Below are 25,367 nucleotides of genomic sequence, written 5' to 3'. Positions count from 1 at the left end.
TGTGTTCTTTACATTAGTGCTTGAATATATATCTGTCTGTATTAGCTTAAAGCAATTCACACACTTGTTTATCTTGAACACAAAGCCTTTAAAACTGCTCAAAACTTGAAAAAGTTTTGAGATTTACATTCAACCCCCCTTCTGTAAATCTCATTGTTAGTCCATTAGGAATAACAATTGGTATCAGAGCAAGCTCTTGACACACAAAGAGTTTAAAGATCTTGGAAACTAACAAAGATGAGTAAGAAGGATATTGGAGTAAAAATCCCAGTTCTTGACAAAGACAGTTATCACCATTGGAAGGTGAAAATGCACCTTCATCTACTCTCCCAAGATGAAGGTTATGTAAACTGCATTGAGAATGGTCCTCACATTCCCCACAAAGTAGCCACAGTTGCTACGGCCATAATTGCTGTTGGTCAATCCATTCCAAAACCTAGAGCAGAATGGACAATGGAAGACACAGAAGAAGTCCACAAGGATAAGAAGGCTATGAACATTTTGTTTAATGGTCTTGACAAGGATATGTTTGATAATGTGATAAATTTCACAACTGCCAAAGAGGTTTGGGACACAGTTCAGCTACTGTGTGAAGGTACAGAACAAGTAAAAGAAAACAAAATGCAGCTTCTCATTCAACAGTATGAGTATTTTCATTTTGAAGAAAATGAATCTTTAAATGACACATTCAATAGATTCCAAAAGCTGTTGAATGGACTGAAGCTATATGGTAGAGTGTACCAGGTGAAGGATTCAAATCTTAAATTTTTAAGATCCTTGCCAAAGGAATGGAAACCCATGACTGTCTCCTTGAGAAACTCTCAAGATTATAAGGACTTCACTCTTGAAAGATTATATGGAATCTTGAAGACTTATGAACTAGAGCTGGAACATGATGAGGTATTGGAGAAGGGAAGAAAGAAAGGAGGTTCAGTTGCCTTGGTAGCTGAAAATGAGAAAGAATGCAGACAAGAAACTGTGAGATCTACATCAAACTCCAAAGATGGCACAAGCAAATCAGAATCAAGCAAGGGTAAGGAGCAAGTTGCTGAGAATGAAGACAACTCCAGCCAAGATGACTCTGATGGTATTGATGAGCATCTTGCATTTCTGTCCAGGAGATTTGCAAAGATGAAATTTAGGAAAAACACTAGAGCCACTAAACCTCATAAGAACATGGTGGACAAATCCAAGTTCAAGTGTTTCAATTGTGGTATAAGTGGACACTTTGCAAGTGAGTGCAGAAAGCCAACTTCTGAAAAGAAGAAATTTGACCAAGTAGATTACAAAAAGAAATATTTTGATCTGCTCAAGCAAAAGGAGAGGGCTTTCATTACTCAAGAAAAAGACTGGACAGCTGATGGAGAAGAAGAGGATGAAGATGTGGAATATGTCAACTTGGATCTCATGGCTGATTCTGAGGAAAATGAAGTTAGTTCATCAAGCAACCAGGGAAAAAGAAGAAATCTATGGTACTTGGACAGTGGCTGTTCAAGACACATGACAGGAGATTTCTCCCTGCTCACTGAGTTTAAGGAGAGAGCTGGCCCTAGCATAACCTTTGGAGATGACAGCAAGGGTTTACTATGGGATATGGCTTGATTTCAACAGGGAATGTCATCATTGATGAAGTTGGATTAGTTGATGGTCTCAAGCACAACTTACTGAGCATCAGTCAACTATGTGACAGAGGGAATACAATTTCCTTCAATTCAGAAGTCTGTGTTGTCACCAGTAAGAAAAACAACAAAGTGATTCTAACTGGAGTTAGAAAAGGAAATGTGTACTTAGCTGACTTCAACTCTACAGATGCAGAATCTATTACTTGTCTCTTCAGCAAAGCAAGTCCAGTTGAAAGTTGGCTATGGCACAAGAAGCTATCCCATTTGAATTTCAAGACAATGAATGATCTAGTCAAAAAGGACTTAGTCAGAGGAATTCCTCTTGTTGAATTCTCAAGAGATGGTTTGTGTGATGCTTGTCAGAAAGGCAAACAAAGGAAAGCATCATTCAAAAAGAAGCTTGAAATAACAATTGATGAACCATTACAGCTGCTGCATATGGATTTGTTTGGACCAGTCAATGTATTGTCAATTGCAAGAAAAAGATATTGCTTAGTGATTGTAGATGATTTCTCAAAGTTTTCATAGGTCTATTTTCTTGGATCAAAGGATGAAGCAAGTGAAATCATTATCAATCACATCAGGCAAGTCAATAATCATCCTGACTTGAAGGTTAGGAATATCAGGAGTGACAATGGAACTGAGTTCAAGAATTTGTCAATAAGGCTGTTCTGTGAAGAAAATGGAATCATGCATGAGTTCTCAGCTCCAAGAACACCTCAGCAAAATGGGGTAGTTGAAAGAAAGAACAGATCTTTGATTGAGGCTGCCAGAACAATGCTTGAAGAATCAAAGTTACCCATATATTTCTGGGCTGAAGCTGTTAATTGTGCCTGCTACACTCAGAATATTTCTTTGATCAATCAAGCTAAAGGCATGACTCCTTATCAGTTGTTCAAGAGAAGAAAACCAACTCTAAACTTTCTTCATGTCTTTGGATGTAAATGCTTTATACTGAGGAATCAATCTGACCATAAAGGAAAGTTTGATGCAAAGGCTGATGAAGGGATATTTGTTGGTTACTCAGCTAGAAAATCTTATAGGGTCTACAATCTAAGAACCAACATAGTTATGGAATCTGTGCATGTTGTGTTTGATGATAAAAAGATTGATGGACTAACAGATGAGGGACATAATGAGAGACTCAAATTTGATAACATTGAGATATATTGTGATGATAGTGAAGAGGAGATTGATGGAGATGACACTTCAAAAGGGATTCAAAATATGCCCTTGGATAATGCACAAAATTCTGCATCCGTTGATAGAGGCAATGCAGTATCCGTTGAAAGACATAGTGCATCATCCGTTGAAGTACAAAATGAAGCATCCGTTGATCATAGTTCATCAACAGATAATCGATTTACATCATCAGTTGATAGAACTTCAAATTCCCTGCAAAGAACCAACAACTCAGGGGGAGTTTCAACTAATCAACACTCTATCTCACATCATGACAATACTGAGGCCACCTCATCTAGAGCACATCTTCCACCTCAAAGGAAATGGACCAAGAATCATCCCTTTGAACTGATCATTGGTGATGCATCATCTAAAGTGCAAACAAGAAAAGCTACTCAAGATGAATGTCTGTATAGTAGTTTTCTATCTCAGGAGGAACCTAAGAAAGTGGAAGAATCTTTATTGGATCCAGATTGGATATTAGCTATGCAGGAAGAGCTGAACCAATTTGAGAGAAGCAAAGTTTGAAAGCTGGTACCCAAACCAAAGAACAAGAGTCCTATTGACACAAAATGGGTATTCGGAAACAAGATGGATGAAAATGGCATTGTCATAAGGAATAAAGCCAGATTGGTTGCTAAAGGCTATTCTCAACAAGAGAGAATAGATTTTGATGAAACATATGCTCCTGTTGCAAGACTTGAAGCCATCAGAATTTTTCTAGCCTATGCAGCCCATGCCAATTTCAAAGTCTATCAAATGGATGTCAAGAGTGCATTTCTAAATGGGAAATTGGAGGAAAAAGTCTATGTAAGTCAACCTCCAGGGTTTGAAGATCCAAATTTTCCAGACTATGTGTATTATCTGTTGAAAGCACTCTATGGACTGAAGCAAACACCTAGAGCCTGGTATGAAACCCTATCAAAATTCCTTTTGGAGAATCACTCACTAGAGGTACTGTTGATAAAACTCTCTTCTTTAGGAATGTTAATGGCTCTAGTATACTTGTTCAAATTTATGTAGATGACATAATATTTGGTTCTAAAGATAATAAACTTTGCAAAAAGTTTGCTAAGCAAATGCAAAGTAAGTATGAAATGAGCCTGATGGGAGAACTAACCTATTTTCTTGGTTTACAAGTTAAACAAGTTAGTGATGGAATTTTCATTAGTCAAACTAAATGTATTCATGATCTTCTAAAAAGGTTTGACTTAATGGAATGTTCATCTGCTAAAACTCCCATGGCCACTGCCACCAAACTTGAATTGAATAAGATTGAAAGGTATGTGGACATTACAAGTTATAGAGGCATGGTTGGTTCACTTTTATATTTAACTGCCAGTAGACCAGATATAATGTTTGCTACATGTCTGTGTGCTAGATTTCAAGCTGATCCTAGAGAGTCTCACTTAATTGCTATCAAGAGGATTTTCAGATATCTCAAGGGTACACCAAATTTAGGTATTTGGTATCCTAGAGAATCTGGCTTTGATCTAATTGGTTATTCAGATGCAGACTATGCAGGTTGCAAAATAGACAGGAAAAGTACAACAGGCTCCTGCCAATTCCTGGGAAACAAGCTTGTATCATGGTTTAGCAAAAAGCAAAATTCAGTCTCTACTTCTACAGCTGAGGCTGAATACATTGCTGCTGGAAGTTGCTGCTCTCAAGTGTTATGGATGAGGAATCAACTCCTTGATTATGGACTTCATGTTGATAGAATTCCTATCTTTTGTGACAACACAAGTGCCATAGCCATAACAGAGAATCCTGTGCAGCACTCAAGGACCAAGCACATTGATATCAAGTACCACTTCATCAGAGAGCATGTCATGAATGGTATAGTGGAACTACATTTTGTTCCAAGTGAACAACAAATTGCAGACATATTTACCAAGCCACTTGATAAATCAACATTCACAAGATTGGTAAGTGAGCTAGGTATGCTTAATTACTCATAAAATTTATGTCCTAATTGCAATTTGAGTTGAAGCCTGAAATGTATTAGTTGCAAGAACAAATTTGACTTCTTAACACAGATTATTCCATCAACGGGTATTTCCTATCCGTTGAAAGTCAAAATTGTTCCATCAACGGATGTTCATTATCCGTTGAAAGACATATACATTTCTGGAATTTTTATCCGTCAACGGATAAAACTATAGTACTTTTCAACGGATGACAATTTACTTTATCCGTTGAAATGTCACATCAGTCGATTCAGGTGTCTTACAGCCGTTGATTCTATTTTCTTAACCGTTGATACTCATACATACAGCTGTATGTATTTGTTTTAAAGGTAGTTTTTAGAATACTTACAGTTTATTCTTAAACGGCTGAAACTCACTTACATATATTTATTGTTTAATCTTTTATTTATGCTTTTTAATTTGAGAAAGTATAAAAGTCCTTCTGATTTTTCATTTTTACTTTACGCTTTCTTGAAACTTCAAAGCTTTTACCATTTACTCTCTGCAAAACCTTCAAGTTATTCTCTGCAATTTCTACTTACAACAATGGCACCAGTAGTAAAAATTATGTCTCAATCTGGGTTCATCTATGAGAAGAACAATTTCATAGCTTTGGTAGCAAAGAATGAAGCCCACTCAGATTATCACAAAATGATGGACTTCATCAAAAACTGTAAACTTAGCTATGCAATGCTGGAAGCCCCAACGATTTACTGTGAAGTAGTTGAGGAGATTTGGACAACTGCTGAGTTCAACTCCATAGATATGACCATCTCTTTCACTCTCAAAGGTAAAAATCACTGTGTTAACTGTGATGATTTACTAGCATGTTTTAAATTGCCTGAGAACAATGCCATGACACCACACACTGATAATGATGTATCCAGCATGTTAGATTATTATTCTCTTAACTCTGCTAGTTTAGGGAGTATTAAAAGAAAAGGCCTTAAGAAAGAATGGAGTTTTCTTGGGGATGCCTTTATCAAGGTTTTCTCTGGGAAAATTAGTAATTTTGATGCCATAACTTCATCTCTTGTTAATATGCTCTATATGCTTGTTTCTGATAGGTATTTTAACTTTAGCAATTATGTTATGCTAGAATTGGGTACTAGATTAGGTAACAAAGCTAATAGACCTAATAACATCTATTATGCTAGATTCTTTATGTTATTGGCTAACCATGTTGCTGAAGGTTTGGTCATAACCACTGAGAATAAAAAACTCAAGTGCTGGGCACAAGAGAAAAGAGTTCTTGCAGATTTATTGAGAATGGATCTCAACAGCAGTGTACCATTGGTATATTTACCAATCATGGATGCACCTCAGGTAAGTGAGGTAATTGTTTCTACAACTCCTACTTCTTCCAACCCCTCTATTTCTTTATCTTCTAGTGTGCCCATGGAATCTGTGACAATGCCCCAACAGATTCCTACCAAGGTCACCAAAACTAAACTTTCAAAATCAAAGACAAAGAAAACCACCTCTGTTGTTTCTCAAAAGACAATAGTTGTAACACCTACCCTTAACCCTGAGGGGAGTGAACAGGGTGTGAGTGGTGAGGGGAGGGGTGAACATCAAAGAAACCCCCAGGATAAGGAAGGAGAGATAAGTGTTTCCCAAGCTAGCCAAACCACAGTTTCTCAAAAAGTTATGGTGGTTGAAAAGGTTACTAGCACATCCCTAGCTGCATTCTCCCAAAAGGATGTAACTATTGAAAATAGTTCCCAACCAGGAATACAGATCAAACGAGGGAGGGACACAGAAGCCAAACACTCACCAACAATAGCTTTTATTAGAAGAAAGAGGGCTAGAACCCAATCTTCTACACAGGGTGCACACACTGCACAGATACTTCCATCTGTATCTATGCCTTCTCAAACTCAGTTTGATGTGGCTCCAACAAATGTGGAGTCACAGCCCCATTCTCTCACAATTAACACACATCAATCACCGCACACTTCATCACCATCTCTGGATGTGGATATGTTATTCCCATCAATTCCTGATTCTCCCTCTTTACAACTCAGGGAGGAGCCCCACTCAAATACAGGTGATCATCATCTTTTAGATGATTTGTTGGATCACCCGCAAATTCTTTCAGATGTAATTGAAGGATTTGTGTCACCAAAACTCAAATCAATCCACACAGATTCAACAGTTATATCACTTTCAATTTCTACTTCTTTTCCTTCTTCAACGGATATCACTCATCCGTTGACAAGTGGTTGTTCTTCAATGGATAAGCTTAACAGCAGTTATCCGTTGATACCATCAGTGTCACCTTCAACGACTATTTCATATCCGTTGATAGTCTCTACACACACAACTGAAACAATTCCAAGTGTAGAAGACATGATTACTGTACAATCCTTTTTAGGACTGAGGGAAGGGAGTGACAATTTGAGTGAGAGGCTGGGTTGCACCCAGGCAAAAGGAGAGATTGAGAGCTCAAATATGCATGCTATTTCTTCCAGCATGGCAAAAGTAAGTGAGAGGAGTACCACCTTAGTAGGTGAAGGTGAGGAAGTGAGGAGTGTGAGCCAGGGGGAGCCCCTGATGCAAGAATATAGAGAAAAAGAGAGAAAGGCAGGTACAGCAGATATAAGGGTGGATCCAGCCATTGCTAATGAGTCAATGATTGTGGATGATGCTGAAAAGGAAAGACAATTTCAGCAACATTACAAAGCTGTAATTGATAACATTTCCTTGGATGCTGACACTTTTACTCATCCTGTGTCAGCCTATCAGCTGTTGGCTGCTCAGGGCAATGAGGAGGCAGAAAAGACACTACATCTAGTACATACAACATAATCTCTTCAAAGGGATAAAGCTGCTATTAATAAGATGCCTTCTATAGCTGGTGAGTCATCTGAGGAATTTGGAATAAATTCTGATGATGACTCTGTTTCTTTTGATGGAAGCATGAACTTAGGGGGAGATGGAAGCCCTAGTTCTATTCCAAATTTACCTGAATGGGCCTTGACAAAGGAGTCTACACCAGGGAAATTCAATGTCTCCTTAGTCAAACAAATCAGTACTATCCAACAGGCCATTCAGAAAACTTCACATGCTGGTACCAAGGCAATCCTTACAGCTCACCTGGACTCACTACATCTCATGAAGTTACAGCAAGTAAGCCAGAATCAGAGTGTGGATGAACTCAAGAAGGATATTGCTGACTTGAAATCCTACAATTCTGAAAAATTGGATTCAGTCATGCCCTATGGTACAATGAAGGACTTATTGTTGAGATTGAAAAAGGATTCAAATACTGAAAAGAGGCTGGCTAAGTTAGAAGACAGAGTCCAAGTTATTGAAAATTCTGTGGCCAGCATTCTTCATAACCAACAATCTCAAACAAGTCTACTTATGCAGCTGGCAAAGGCACAAGGCTTGACCCCTCTCCTACATGATAACAAAAAGGGGGAGAGAAAAAGGGAAGGGGAAGGAGAGCCATCTACAAAAATCCAGATATCTAAAGTGCTAGTTCCTGCCATCACTACTTCTCCAATTATGCAAATCAAAGGAAAGCCTGATGGAATTGACCTAATCCAGCTAGCAGCAGCTGAAATTCAATTGAAAGAGCAAAGGAGGAGAATTGATGAAAGGGTGCAAAAAATGTTTCGCTCAACACAAGATAAATCAATATCTGTGAAACATAGCACAAAGGTTGAACCAATCATTATGGAGCACAAGCCAGAAAGGAGGAATAAGGTTGGAGAGACTTCTTTCAAGAATCTAAAACCTATAGTTCTCAAGCCCAACACTAGATCCAGCAAGGACTCCACAAAGAACCCCCATAGACTTTGCTCAGATGAAAGAAGTGGACTTTCCTCTTCCAAAGCCTGATGAAGACAAAGTTTTGGGTGCTAACATCAAAAAGACAAGGAGACCAAGGACATAGTTGAAAGAATGAAAATGGCCATTATCTTTAGAGAGGGAAAGAGTATCTGTGTGATGCAAGGACATCCCAAATTTCCAAAGGCCAAGAGGGAAGAAACCAAAAGGTTGAAGAAAGAAGCTGAAAAACTCAAGGCTGACAAAAGAGCACAAGCAAAGCTTGAACAACACCTAAAGTCAAGTCAAGTTGAAGGAGAGAAAGGAATTGAAGTCAGGGGTGAAGACAAGATTGCAAACCTAGATGAGGTTTTTGGGAGTATATTTGGTGAGAGTATGGAGGAAAGAGAGGAATGGCAGAAGGGAAACAGAAGAAAGGCCAAGGCACATAGAAGGAGTGAAGATAACACTGAAGAAACTAAATCAATATCTAAACCACTACCTTCCATACCTGAACCTTGTGTTACTGATCCCACTATAAACATCCATGGTGAACTAATCATCCCAAAAGAGGAACCTATTGATTGGGACACCATCAAATTGCCTACCTTTTTAACCACTCTTCCACTACCAAAGAAACAGAAAAGAAAATCCAAATCTACACCTCCCCTAACCTCTAAGAAATTCACTCAAAAACAAAAACCTAAGCCTAAGCTACCCATTTCTAAAGATGATTATGTTCACATCTGTGACATAAAAGAAATTTCAGACATTGAACTCTATCTGGATGAGCTGGAGGATGTAAGGGGAATAGCTGCCTACAGACAGCTACCAGAGAGATTGGTGTTCAGATACAAAGGAGCTGGGGAAAGAACATGGCCTCTCTACAGGATTCTGAATGAAGGCTACTCTACCTTGATCAGAGTCTTTTCAGCCATACAAAAGGATTCTGGCTTTACCAGGACTGCCAAGACTGAAATTCTCAACAAGATTGCCAACATAAGGAAAACTTGGAGGGAGCCCAATGCTTTGCCCAGAACTTTACTCATTCAAGAAAGGGGAATTACAATCCACAAATCACCTCATTGGTTGATGGAATTTAGAGATGATAAAGGAGTCAGAAGATTTTTCAGACTTGAAGACCAACTCAAGATTGCCAGCAATGAAACTCTCAAGGAAATGCAATCTAAGTTGGATATCAGTGATGAAGATGAAGCTGAATTCTACAGACAACTCCAACTCCAAATTGAGGAAAATGACAAAGGGCTAGGAAAGAAAACAAGGGAACAAAGAAGAAAAAGATGATTTGCTCAGACTAAAGGAGCACCCTTGGAAATTCTGTAAATCTTCAATTACCTCCTAGTACATACACTTTTGCAGCACTTTTAAATTTCTACTTAGTTTCAATTCATATATTTGTTAAGTGTTTTGTTATCATCAAGTTAACCCTGAATTTATGTCTACAATTCTTATAGACATAAATAGGGGGAGATTGTTAGGAATATATGTGCATTAGTTTGATGATATGTTTAACAAAACACTTAAGTAGAAGTTTAGTGTTTGTAGCCTCAACGGATAAGACCACTTTGGCTATCCGTTGATGGTGCAGCTTTACTTAGAAATAAGTCTAGTGTTGTAGCACATTTCAGTCTCTGTATTTAAGATATAATTCTTAGAAGTTGAGAGAAAATATAAGTCATGTTGACTACTAGAAGATATGCAAATAGGAAGGCCAATTGTAAATATTTCATGCCTTGTAATTTTGTGTAAATGAAGTAGTATCAACGGATTTCTTAAAGACCTTCAACGGATGAGAAACAAAGCTTCAACGGATGTCTCTAAAGCTTCAACGGATAGAGCTTCAACTGCTAACACATCAACGGATAAAGCCATCAACGGATGAAGGCTTCAACGGATGTTCTGTTAAATAGCAGTTGATAAGTGGTAGTTGTAACAGCAGACAGAGGCACATGGGTTGACAGAGATAACTGAAATGTGGAAGCCTAATTTCAGGAACATCAGAAAAAGCAGCCGTTCTACTCTAGTACAAAGAGGCAATAGTCAACAAAGTACTTGAGTGATATGGAGAAGAAACAAGTGGAGAACTTATTTTATTATTGTATTTTTATCTTTGTCTTCACTTGTACACTTGGTGATATATAAACCAAGTAGCAGCTAGTAATTAGAGAAGAATTTTTCCAGTGCTGTTTAGAAAAATCTTAAGAGAAAAATTATCTAGTTTGTACTAGGACGCAGCTGGATCAACATCAAGAATCACAGATTTTCTGAAATACCATCTCTGGTGGAACAACAATCCACCAGAAAAGTTTTTAAGGTCTGTTGTATTCTTTACATTAGTGCTTGAATATATATCTATCTGTATTAGATTAAAGCAATTCACACACTTGTTTATCTTGAACACAAAGCCTTTAAAACTGCTCAAAACTTGAAAAAGTTTTGAGATTTACATTCAACCCCCCTTCTGTAAATCTCATTGTTAGTCCACTAGGAATAACAAAGGCCTGCTCTCCGGAGGGGTTTGCATTGGCTTCAGAGGATAATAAAATGGTTTGTCTTTTACCTCCTTCAATATTTCTTCCCGGGTCATGTTGAGAGGAGTCCAGTCCGGCTCCTGCTTCAGCTCCCGGGGTTGCTTCGCGGGTCCTGGATCACTTTTGGACTCCGGCTTAGGACCCAGTCTCTGGAAAACTGGGATAGATGATCTTTTTTAGTTCTATTGGTTTTGCTTGAACTTCTTGTCCTGATGGTAACCCCCTTTCGGTTGGTCATCAGAGTTCTTACTTAAGGATCCCCTATTCTGGGTCATCATCATCTCCTGGAGTACATTAGTTTCTTTTATGAATCTGGCAGCCATGGAGTAAGCTGTTGCCAGACTTTATGGCTCCTTTTTGATCAGTTCCACTATGTGACGGCCTCAACCCCGGGGTCAGGAGTTGACGTCACTAATAACAAAAATAACAAAAATAATATAATCTAACTCACTAATTATACAAAACCATAACCCCTTTACCAAGACCTTTTCCAGGTTTAAGTTTAATTTAGGCTACATAATTCTCACAACCCAATTTACCTTATACAATCCTGACCACTAACTTAATACAGCAACTCAACAGACCACATCTGGTCTGGACACAACTACCTCATAGGAGCCTGACACGGATGGAACTGGAACTCTGCCCTGACTACCCCGGAAGAATCTCCTAGGCATCTGCAATACATATATAAAATATTCTGCAAGGGTGAGCAATCAATTGCTCAGCAGTACCACTATATGAATAAAAGTAAAACGGTTTAAAATAAAACAGTTATAGGAACAAAATTTATAACTTGTTAGAAAACGAGTAAAACATGTATAAACTGGATATCAAAACTAGCATGCTCTGTAAAACAAAATCTACCATCGTGTGCTGTGCATGTATACCAGAGCTCAATTTTAGCATGCTATTTTCATTTCCAAACCTTCCGTTCCGTTACAGGAACCATAAAATCATTTGTCCCGTTACGGGGACCCAAAACTGTTTGTTCCGTTGTTGGAACCTCATTCACTTATTCCGTTACTGGAACCTCAATCACTTGTTCCGTTACTGGAACGACAAAACCAAAATCAGATATGTATTGGATGTTATCTAGGGATGGCTGATCAGGCCTCCACACAAATTATCAAGGATAGTTGGCCGGGCTATCACACAAAATGTCTAGGAAAGCTGATCAGGCTTTCACACAAAATAACCGGATCCGCAGAGACTAGATAGGTCTCCGATTAACTATGCTGGACTAATCGGTTATGTAATGCACGCAACCGAATTAGCCACTTACGCAACGTTATCCAATATCTGATTCGTTTTATCCAGTTTTCAAATTCACTTTTACCTATCTCTTGTTAAATCAGTTCTGTCATAGCATACTATTCAAAAATTCCTTTCATTTTAGTCACATTTTAGAGATAGGTACTTTCAGAATTTACTTCTCCCCCAAAACATATATTTAACAACATTTTCAAACACAGGGGATACGTAACTTAAAACGTTTATGTTCCTATTCAAAAATAAAACAACATTTCATTCATATATACCGAATCATAAGAGCATGGTCAGGGGTACTTGCCTTGCAGAGCTTTACAACTAATATCGATTGACCTTGGACTGACTTGGATGCTCGGCTTATCGCCTTACTAGTAGACTATCCTGGATCCGACTTCAACACTCGGGTCAATTGCTTGGAACCTCGCTCAGCTTGTCGACTGATCACTAGGCTATCTTTAGTTTGACGTCAATTTACGGGTCCTCCGACTAAAACCTACAGAGTTGAAATACCCTATGTTGGACGACCAACTATGCTTGACATATCCTCGCTATCAGTTCTTCCCAAAAGATATCAAAACCCGACTCGTAATTATATGTACTATTATCATACACATAACAATTAAGGTTCACACAATTGGAACTCAATCCGATGATCATATTCGAAAAAATACGAACACTGTCATTTCAGAAAATAGGGTTGTTGAATATTTATAAAATATTTTATTTAAAATTATATACGTATATACGTTCGACTAGTAATCCCGGTAATCACAGGATGTGTCCCCGTATTTTCGAATTTAATTTTCCCAAAAATCGGGCAACACCTCCTCTGTTTACCGGCCTAACCGAAGAAACATAATCGGCGTCTCAACAATCCAGCAATCACAGTCCAAACCAATCACGCAATCCAAATAATCCCGAGAATAAATATTTAACTACTACTCTATCACGAAAATTATAAAATAGAAATTATAACTTTGATATTTTTTATCAAGAAGATACTCAAAATCAGAATTTTTAAATCGTAACTCGAGGGAAGTTAAATTTTCCCAAAACAAAACACAACCCAACACAACAGGCAACAGCACGCATAAACACGGACCGCCACCCTCAACGGAAAACGGTGAGGGGCGGCGACAGACACAACACCAGCAACACAGACTGAAATATACACATACATATATACATAAATATACACACGACTAAGCATCAAGAATCGAGAAAAAAATAGTCGTACCAGTAATACAGCGGCGACTCGCATGAAAAACAGTGATGAGGATGGCAGAGGAACAGAAGAATAGAGGATGAAGGAGAGAAAGGATGAATTGAATAGAAAAAACAGGGAGATGGTGAGACATACCCAAACTTCGAATTGACTTTACTATAGATCTTCCATCCACTTGAATCTACACTGATATGGTTGATAAAACTTGATTCTACTTGTCGCGAGCTTCGATTCGACAACTTGCACGCCAAAATCGGAGTTCGATAACACCTTTGAATCGTAGTTTGATTATAATGAACATGAATTAGACTTATTACTTTCTCTGGATAATTATGAAATTTTACTGTTTGTTTATGTTTTTCGGAACAAATTACGGTAAGAGCTATTTATAGCTACGAAAGGATAAGATAGTATTGCATGTACTGCGAAAAGATAAGATAGGATTACACGTACTACGAAAAGATAAGATAGGAATACACGCACTACGAAAAGATAAGATAGTATTTTAATTAAAATATCTCATATATAAAAAATATCTGGTTTATCGGATAACATTTTGGATAAACATTATCCTATTTTGGATAAGCATTATCCTGATTTGGATAAGCATGATCCTGTTTTGGATAAACATTATCCTGTTTTGGATAAGCATCAAAGGTTTTGGATAATTATCAAAATTAGGCTTTTATAAAATGCTTTGTACGAAGTTAATGTTATCGAAAAGGGTTATCGTATCGAAAATTTTGTGATAGGCTGCGCACGGGTCAAACCGTAATCCGGATCAAAAAAGTCAAAACACAGAAAATGTCTGAAATTACTAGATTCGGTTAGGAAGGAGTTTTCGGAAAAGTTTCGGGTTGTAAAAACGTAAGAACGGTTGAGATTGGACGATTCCTGGCTTTAGAAAATGATTTTGTAATTATTCAGAAAATAATTAATAAATTCATAAATCAATATAAAATTATATAACACTCCAAAAATTACCAGGAAAATACCTTAATTATCTATATTTTATTCTGGACATAATAAAATTAACATACTAATACTTAACCATATATAAACATCCACATAACAACAACAATCATCAGATAATTCACCAAAAATCATAATATAATCACATAATAATTATTTATCAATAAAAATAATTACACGCTATGTCTCGGATATTACTTTTCCCCCTTAAAAGGATTTTGTCCTCAGAATATGATCTAACTAAACAAGTGAGGATAATTGTCAAGCATATCTGAATCTAACTCCCGAGTAGACTCTTCTACTCTAGGATTTCCCCAAAGCATACTTACTATAGATATAAACTCATTCCCGAGGACTCGATCTAAGTTCTAAATATGTTCGTACACACGGTCTTGCTTCAATTCGAGAATATATTCCCCTGGTATAAAGACATTAAAACATACTACGAGTACCCTGCAACTATGGAAACTGTGCTAACCTATAGGCGACTTTACCTGTTTTCTCAATATCTTAAACGATCTAATATTCCTAGGGCTTAGCTTACTATTATGCCCAACCTCACTACTCCTTCCTAAGGTGAAACTTCCAGCGATGTTAATACTTCAACTTTTTATCTTTATATCCTTTCGACACGAATCTGCATTCTTCCTTTGTATATCATGAGTTAATTTTTAACCTTTCCCAAGTCAATACTCCGTATTTATAATTCAGTGAACTAATTCAGGGCCCAACAAATTCCTTATCTATTCAATCAGCTTAGACTGAAAATGGACTTCGTACAATGGCTTCTTATTACCTTCGGTTGCTTAAACTTCCACTTTCACTTTTTCCAATTCTTTTGCTAACTCCTCAGGGGCCTTAATTACATATCTTTTTGGTAACTGTTAGGGCGAAAATACGCGCTAATATTCACGCAAGTATACGCGTTCGCAAGTAATATAGAATACTTTCTAGTTCGTTCTCACAGAGACTCAGACTAATTTATTGTCTAATTAAACTCACTCACCAATGTATGATTACTTCTCAATGTTAAGACACTAACACTTAGAATTGTTGACTAAATATTAACTACAATTAATTACTTAATTAATCACTTAATTAACACTTCAATTTATCAATAATAAAACACTCATAAGATCACAACTTCATTACTACTTCCTTCAATAGTCATTGTTATTACCTTTAGCATGTGACAGTGATGATATTAATCGAATAACACAAAACTGATAAAAGCCAACTTTCATTGTACTAATACCATTCTACCAAACATCCACAATCAAGATAGAAGTTGAATAGTCATCAATTATGTTGAGTTCCTATATGTCTACAGAAATTGACAACACAACGATTTAAGCACAAGTTATTCCTTTTAATTACATAGGGCAAATAAAACTGTTAGAGTTACCCACTAATCATGCACAACGTACATGAACCTATGCTAGCATGGCAAGTTCTAAATCTCAAGATCCACCGTCGCTTCACAAGAGATTAACACCCTATCTTATATGTTCGCGAGGCACATAAGACGAATACGCACAACCAAAACTAGATATCATACAATCATCACACACTAAAGTATTAAACAATTAACTAAAGAATTCCATAATAAATCCGTTGCAACCCCATGATCACGATTAGCCCATAATAGCACTTATCGTCATCATGGGTTCATATGAAATCATGATAAACAAACACAAGAAAATAATAACTAAACTAATTATATTAAATCAGAGTACGTCACAAGAGTAAATAGGTTCAAGGTAAGAAAACTAGCATCCAACGTTACAACGAAACAAGAATCACAAGAAAATATGCTTCCTCTTCGTTGCTGTGCACTAAATGGTCTTCTTCCTTATCTCCTTCGCTCCTTGCGTAATACCACGATCCTCTCTCTTGAAAACGTCTCCAAATCTACTTATATAATAGTCCCATAAAACTCAGATTACATAGAAGTGGAAGCCAAACAGAAATAGAAGTCCTAAAATAAATTATTTTTTCCCCGACCCTGCGCGGGCGCTCAGGACCCTTCTGGAAAATTCCTGAGTTTGCTCCGTTCCTTCGCCGTAATCTGCCCATTTCTTCCCTCTCTCAATGATGAACACATGCCAAGGCTTATTCTTGATGATTACTCCCCCGAAATGCAACTAATACCCTGAAATGCATAAACACTAGAAAAACGCATCAAATACACCAAATACTTGATTTCAAGACACCAATTTAAGTCATTTTAAGACGTTCTAAGTGGTATAAAATGCCACTTATCACACCCGCAAACTTAAATCGATGCTTGTCCTCAAGCGTCACAGACTCAAAAACAAATAAAAACATGCATGAATGCAATCTATATGAAAATGCAGCGATCCCCCTTACTACGAATAAACCAACCAAATTGCAACATCTCAACAAATGCAGTTAGACAACTAAAATCAATAAACTCATGCAAACGGACATACAGCCAGAAACGTGGTGTGTGTAAATGCTTAACAGATATGCTTCGGAACTAGACCAATTATTATGACTCGACTATCCTCAAGGCAATCACATGATTATACAAAGAATAAAAATTCTAGGCACAAAGTGATATACAACACTACAAGAATTCTGGAGCTTATTACGAAATCATGCTTTTTATTCACAACACAAATGCTTATTTGACCGTGCAATGAGTGAGGTCCACAAAAGACTTATACAATGGTATCCATGTAACGAGCGTTAGGTTAGCGGATCCCAGACTCTAAAAGCCTTAGGTCACTAGGCACAAAGTCCCCTAAGAACTTAATAACTCGAATACCAAAGAGCCCACTCTTGATCAATTATGCATAAACACCACAAAAATTAAATTTATTTATTTATTTATTTTTTTTTTATAAAATTTCTGAGCAAGTGCGTTTCGCTCCATCTTGCTCAACCCTAGACTACTCGCACAACATGCGAGCCGGCTACTAGCTATTTGACGCCTAGCCACAACTAGCAACAAATTCCATTTTTTTTTACTCCAATTTTTTTCTTTTTCATGCCTTTATCACTAAGAGCCTATTATCGAATTCTAAGCATAATAAATAGATTGACCTCGAAAACAATCAAATCATAATAACAATCTAGCCCTTACGCATTCTCTAAGACTTAGTGGAATTACAAGTGCTTCTAGCATGCATATCAACCTACACGACTTAATATCACTTTAATGCTATCACTACACTCGCATCAATATCACAATTCAGTCGATAAATCATCGCAAAAGAGATCATGGTAAATGCATGAGCTACATGACATGATAAACAATTAAAGCTATATAAAAAAAACTATATGGCATAAATTATGCAACTATATGAACTAAACTATCATGAATATGCAGCTATATGACACACACACAGTATTCCTTAACTACCACCCCCAAACTTAAAATCTTCAGTGTCCTCAGTGAAGGTAGTAGAAAGGAACACAGGGTATACCTACTCGGAGTCATCATCATCATCACCCTCAATGGGTGGAGTATCAGGCGGCGGGTATGCAGAGTCCTCATCAAAAACTGGCCACTGGATATCAGCTCCAAGGCCCCGAAAAGCAGTCCCTAATGCAAGGGTGAGCTCCTGAGCAAACCTGCTCTGCGTCTCGTACATGGCATCCATCCGCCGTGAAAACCTCCTATACTGGGTATCAGCCATCCCAGCACCCTCCTGAGCTCTCGAAGAACCAGCCTCATCACGCCCAGGCCTAGCCATAGTAGCACCTCGTGCTGGACGCCCTCCTGGAAGATGATAACCCAGCCCATGCTCCTCGGGCTCACCACCGGTCCACTCCTGCATCCCATTCAGAGTTCCAGAATCAATCGGAGCTGCCGGCAACTGCAACTGCTCATGAGCCGGCCAGTTCACTCCTACTGCTCGACACAGCTTCGTAACCGTGGATGCATAAGGGATGTTCATATGCTTAGCTCCCCTCAAAAACTTCAGAATTCCTTGGTAGATAAACTCACCAAGGTCCACATAGTACTCCTCATGAAGAATTCCCCATAACAACTGTGCTCTCTCAACTGTGAACTCGTGTGCATGCGAAGAAGGCAAAATATTAGCACAAATAAATGCATTCCATGCACGGGCATACCTGTTCATAGCGATCGCCGGGAAGTGACGATACTTATTAGTGCCGGTCTTGAAGGTCCAAACTGTGCCCGACCTACATAGAGTCGCACAAATCAAATCCAAGTCAAAATCCTCAGCAGTCTTCTCATTCCAGTTCTCCTCCTCGGGCATCCTCTCTCGCTGTCCAATCACATGGCGAATCACCGCAGGGTGATAATCAACCGTCAGCCCTCGGACCACAGAAAACCCATTCTTTTCGGCCTTTGCGTTCGCATAGAACTCGCGAACCACGCTCATCAGTACTGCTTCGGGCGACTCACAAAAAGCTATCCACCCCTTTTCTGCAATCATGGGTAGCAACTCACCATCCCTCCCCGATGGTAAAAACCCTCTCTCCTTCAGAATTGGCTTCCCCAAAAGCCTAGTGTACTCCTCCTCCGCAGCTCTGTCAGTCAACCGAGGCCTTGCAGCAGTACCTCTTGATGAATCAGTAGTAGGGACTGTGTTGCTTCTATCGATAGTCCGTGCACTCTTGGGTGCCATTGATTCTCCAATAAAAGTGTTTAAGAACTGAGTTTTGGTGCTTGGGAGAGAGTTTAAGTGTAGGAAGTTTGTGGGAGATATGTAGGATATGTGTATGTATATATAGGGTGTGGAATAGGTTAAATTAGATTAGGGTTTGGGGATTAAGGGTTAAAATGATGGGGTAGTGGGAACAAATCATGGGTTTATAGGCTACAATTGGTTTTTTAATTTTTCTGCTTTTTTTTTCTTTTTTTTTCCTGAACTTAAAAAATTTTCTGGCAGTCGACCCCTGAGCGGTCGCTCAGCAAAGCTGAGCAGGCGCTCAGGGGGTCACTGGAAAAAAAAAATTTCAGCCCCGATTTTCTGATTTTTTTGTGTTTTTGGATAGATTATTAACTTCTAAGGGTTCCTGTAACAACAATTCATGGGTTGCCTCCCACGCAGCGCTTCTTTTTCGTCATTAGCTTGACGTTGCGTACCCTTCTCAAGTAGTCAACAAAATGGCGCTAACCACTTCTCGGTTTGCCATGTCCCCATAGTAGTGCTTCAAACACTGACTGTTAACCTTGAATGCTTGGTCCGGATCATTCTCAAAAATTTTCACCGCTCCATGTGGAAACACAGTTTTGACAATAAAAGGTCCAGACCACCTCGATTTCAACTTCCCAGGAAAAAGTCGGAGCCGAGAGTTGAATAAGAGAACTTGTTGCCCCGGCACAAATAACTTAGGATGTAGCTTCCTATCGTGCCACCTCTTCACCCTTTCCTTATACATTTTGTTATTCTCGTACGCTTGAAGTCGAAATTCATCAAGTTCATTAAGCTGAAGCATTCTTTTCTTACCAGCTGCATCTAAATCCAGGTTCAACTTTTTCAATGCCCAGTAGGCCTTATGCTCAAGCTCCGCAGGTAGATGACATCCCTTACCGTACACCAACTGAAACGGAGACATACCAAGTGGAGTTTTTTATGCTGTTCTGTAAGTCCAAACAGCTTCATCGAGCTTTAAAGACCAATCCTTCCTTGACGGACAAACAACCTTCTCTAGAATGCGCTTTATCTCTCTGTTAGACACTTCCGCTTGACCATTTGTTTGCGGATGATAGGCAGTAGCCACTCGATGATTCACATTATAACGCTGCATCATAGAAGTGAACTTACGGTTGCAGAAATGCGACCCTTCATCACTTATGATTACCCGAGGTGTTCCAAACCTTGTGAAAATTTGCTTATGAAGAAAATTTAGCACTGCCTTTGCATCATTTGTCGGTAAAGCTTTAACTTCTACCCATTTTGAGACATAATCGACTGCCAGCAAGATGTACTGATTATTGCAAGACGAGATAAAAGGCCCCATGAAATCGATTCCCCAAAAATCAAAGACCTCGACTTCAAGCATCACATTTAATGGCATCTCATCCTTTCTTGTCAAATTTCCCACTCTTTGGAAACGATCACACCTTAAAACAAACTGATGAGCATCCTTGAATAAAGTAGGCCAAAAAAAACCTGCTTGCAGAATACGAGCTGCCGTCTTCTCACCACCATAGTGTCCACCATAAACCGTGGAGTGGCAGTCTCATAATATCCCCTCCGTCTCACAGAACGGGATACATCTCCTGATGATCTGGTCAGCTCCCTGTCTAAACAAATATGGTTCATCCCACATATACCACTTCACCTCATGCAGAAACTTCTTCTTTTGTAGCGGAGGTCAAATTAGGAGGCATTACATTACTGACGAGATAGTTTACAATATCTGCAAACCATGGTTCTTCCTCTTGAACTGCAAACAACTGCTCATCCAGAAAAGATTTATTGATTAATGTCCTATCTTGTGAAGTAGAATCGGGATTCTCCAACCTAGAGAGATGGTCAGCTACTTGATTCTCAGTACCTTTTCTATCCTTGATCTCTAACTCAAATTCCTGAAGTAAAATCACCCAACGAATGAGTCTCGGCTTCGAATCCTTCTTAGAAACCAGATAGCGAATAGCCGCATGATCAGTGAATACTGTTACTTTTGTACCAAGTAGATAAGATTGAAATTTCTCGAAACCAAAGACTATACCAATAGCTCCTTCTCAGTAGTGGTGTAGTTCATTTGGGCCCCATTTAAAGTCTTACTCGCATAGTAGACCACATGGAAGAGATTTTTCTTGCGCTGTCCCAGAACTGCACCTACCGCATAATCACTCGCATCACACATCATCTCAAACGGTTCTTTCCAATCTGGTGCTGTAATAACTGGTGCAGTGATCAAACTCTTCTTGAGAGTCTCGAATGCTGCCAAACATTCATCATAAAATTTGAAAGGCACATCTTTCTCAAGCAAATTGCACAACGGCTTAGATATCTTTGAAAAGTCCTTGATGAATCGCCGATAAAAACCCGCATGACCAAGAAAACTACAGATTCCTTTCACAGAATTAGGTGGTGGAAGATTTTCAATGACTCCCACATTGGCCTTATCCACCTCCAGACCCTTGTTAAAGACCTTATGCCCAAGAATAATGCCTTCACGCACCATAAAATGACATTTCTCCCAATTGAGCACCAAATTAGTTTCCACGCACCTTTTGAGTACGACGCGCAGATTATTCAAACATTCATCATATGAATGTCCAAAGATGGAGAAGTCGTCCATGAACACTTCGACATTATTTCCAATCATGTCAGAGAATATAGCCATCATACATCTCTGAAAAGTGGCCGGGGCGCCACATAACCCAAACGAAACTCTGCGAAAAGCAAACGTGCCAAATGGACAAGTGAAGGTAGTCTTTTCCTGATCCTCTGGTGCAATACAAATCTGATTATACCCTGAATAACCATCCAGAAGACAAAAATACTCATGACCCGCCAACCTGTCAAGCATCTGATCAATAAACGGAAGAGGGAAGTGATCCTTCCTTGTGGCTTTGTTCAATTTTCTATAATCCATGCATACTCTCCATCCTGTAACTGTTCGAGTGGGGATAAGCTCATTCTTTTCATTTGCTACCACAGTGATACCTCCTTTCTTAGGTACACATTGTACGGGGCTTACCCACGAGCTGTTAGAAATAGGATAAATGATGCCTGCATCCAGCCATTTCAGAAATTTTTTTCTTCACCACCTCCTTCATGATAGGATTCAGTCTTCGCTGCTGTTCCATAGTCGGCTTACTACCTTCTTCTAGCAGAATTTTATGCATACAATATGAAGGACTTATCCCCTTGATATCTGCTATGGTCCATCCAATAGCCGATTTGAATTCTCTCAAAATCCTTAAGAGCTTGTCTTCCTCACTACCTGAAAGGTCAGATGAAATAATAACAGGTAAAGTAGATGCATCACTTAAAAAAGCATACCTCAAGTGTTCAGGTAATGGCTTGAGCTCCAAGGTAGGTGCTTCCTCTATTGATGGTTTGAGCTTTCCTTCAGCATTCTTGAGGTCAGAAGTACCAAGAGATTCAAACGGCATGTCCAGCTTTCGCTTCCAGGGAGAAGCGTTCAGATATTGTAATTGCTCGTTGCCATCTTCATCATCGCTGTCAAAATTCCCCACTAAGGCCTTTTCCAATGCATCAGACATTAGCATGCGATAGAGTTCCGAAGTAACCGCAGAATCAATCACATCCACTTTAAAGCACTCCTCATCTTCTGTAGGGAATTTCATTGCCTTGAATACATTGAAGGTCACATCCTGATCTTGTACCCGCATAGTAAGTTCACCTTTTTGCACATCTATCAAGGTACGACCAGTAGCCAAGAAAGGTCTTCCCAAGATTATGGGAATCTTCTTATCTTCCTCAAAATCCAGAATAACAAAATCTGCAGGAAAGAAGAGCTTATCCACCTTGACTAGCACATCCTCCACTATGCCCCTTGGGTAAGTAATGGAACGATCAGCCAATTGTAGAGACATGTATGTGGGTTTTGAATCAGGCAGATCCAGCTTTTTAAAGATCGATAACGGCATCAGATTAATGCTTGCTCCCAAATCACAAAGGCACTTTTCAAAAGTCAATTTGCCAATGGTGCAAGGAATAGTGAAGCTACCTGGATCTTTCAGTTTTGGTGGTAACTTTTGCTGCAGAACAGCGCTGCATTCTTCTGTGAGAGCAACGGTCTCAAGGTCATCCAGTTTCACCTCCCTTGAAAGAATACTCTTCATAAACTTCGCATAACTAGGCATTTGCTCCAGAGCCTCAGCGAAAGGTATATTGATGTGAAGTTTCTTGAACACCTCCAGAAACTTACCGAACTGTCTATCCAGCTTTTGTTGCTGCAATCTCTTAGGAAAAGGTGGTGGAGGATAGAGCTGTTTCTCCCCTGTATTAGCCTCAGGCAGAGTGTGTTCAACAGTAGTCTTCCTTGGTTCTGCCGCTTTCTCCTTTTGCTTAGCTTCTTCATCTCTAATTTTAGCTTCTCCTTCTTTTACCTTTTCAGCATCAGCAACTTTTCCAGACCTTAAGGTAATAGCCTTGACTTGCTCTTTAGCTTCCTTCCTGCCTGGTACTTCCGTGTCACTGGGAAGAGTGCCAGGTTGACGATTGAGCACTGCATTGGCTAATTGACCGATTTGATTTTCCAAGGTCTTGATAGAAACCGCCTGACTCTTGCATAACAGCTTAAATTCCTCAAAATCAGCACTAGTAGGTGCAGCTGTACTTCCCTGTTGAGGATATGATTGCCTTGTAGCATACTGCTGTGGTTGGTGGAATCCAGGTGGGTTAAACTGTTTACTCACTCCTTGCTGATATGGTGGCTGAATAGCATTCTGATTATTCCCCCAGCTGAAATTTGGATGATTTCTGTTATTAGGATGATAGGTCGCTGGCATAGGCTGCTATTGTCGCTGATAATTATTCACATACTGAACAGATTCGTTGACAAGAGAACACTGATCCGTAGCATGAGAACCTGCACAAAGCTCACAAACCATAGCTATTTGATTAACTCCATATGTAGCCAGAGAATCAACCTTCATTGATAGCGCTTAAAGCTGTGCTGCAATAGCGGTGGCTACATCAACTTCCAGAATACCTGCTACCTTACCTGACGTCATCCTCTGAGTTGGGTTTTGATGCTCATTTGCAGCCATAGTCTCTATAAGATTATATGCCTCAGTATAGCTTTTAGCCCATAAGGCGCCTCCAGCTGCTGCATCGAGCATAGGCCGAGATTGGGCCCCCAAACCATTATAGAAACCAGTGATCACCATCCAATCAGGCATTCCATGATGTGGACATTTTCTCAACATTTCCTTGTAGCGTTCCCAAGCCTCACACATAGATTCTGTAGGTTGCTGCGCAAACTGAGTAAGAGCACTCCTCATAGCAGCAGTCTTTGCCATCGGATAAAACTTCACCAGAAACTTTTGCGCAAGATCTTGCCACGTAGTGATGGACCCAGGTTGTTCAGAATGTAACCAGTCTTTAGCCTTGTCCCTCAGTGAGAATGGGAAAAGCCTCAACTTGATAGCCTTATTAGTCATGCCATTATATTTTAAAGTGCTGCAGATCACGACAAAATTCCTTATGTGCATGTTGGGGTCTTCAGTCACCGCTCCTCCAAAAGAAACAGAATTCTGCACCATCTGAATAGTGCCCGGCTTGATTTCAAAGGTGTTAGCTTGAATAGCAGGATGAAGAATGCTTGACTGAATGTCATCAATTTTTGGCCGAGAAAAATCCATAAGAGCTGGATCAGCTTGAACAATACGATCACCCATATTTACTGGTTCTTTCCGCTAAGTTCCTGAATCCGAATCTTCAAAATCTAACTTCTCCGGAATATCAAGAACTTCGTCTGTCTCCTCAGCTGTATCTAAAGTCCTCTTGCGAGTACGAGAACGAGTTTGCATAAACGCTTGCTAAAGTACCTAAAACACAACCGGAAACAATAAGTAACTACTACGTCCTAATCACTGAGTCCTAATGACCAATGATGGTAAGTACATAAACTAAACAAATACGCGAGTCCCCGGCAGCGGCGCCAAAAACTTGTTAGGGTGAAAACACGCGCTAATATTCACGCAAGTATACGCGTTCGCAAGTAATATAGAATACTTTCTAGTTCGTTCCCACAGAGACTCAGACTAATTTATTGTCTAATTAAACTCACTCACCAATGTATGATTACTTCTCAATGTTAAGACACTAACACTTAGAATTGTTGACTAAATATTAACTACAATTAA

General features: G+C 39.1%; 1 non-coding gene across 1 annotated transcript; it reads left to right on the top strand.

The window, feature by feature from the left end:
• The first annotated feature begins 24,399 nt into the window (after positions 1 to 24,399).
• LOC141662287 (small nucleolar RNA R71) lies at positions 24,400 to 24,506 on the top strand. Its single transcript, XR_012550408.1, has one exon. It is a non-coding gene; the product is annotated as a small nucleolar RNA R71 (small nucleolar RNA).
• The last annotated feature ends 861 nt before the right edge of the window (positions 24,507 to 25,367 follow it).

This window comes from Apium graveolens, chromosome 5 (genome assembly GCF_009905375.1).
Source record: "Apium graveolens cultivar Ventura chromosome 5, ASM990537v1, whole genome shotgun sequence".
NCBI lineage: Eukaryota > Viridiplantae > Streptophyta > Magnoliopsida > Apiales > Apiaceae > Apium > Apium graveolens.
The sequence above is the reverse complement of the archived record's forward strand: the minus strand, read 5'-3'. Positions and strand labels throughout refer to the sequence as shown.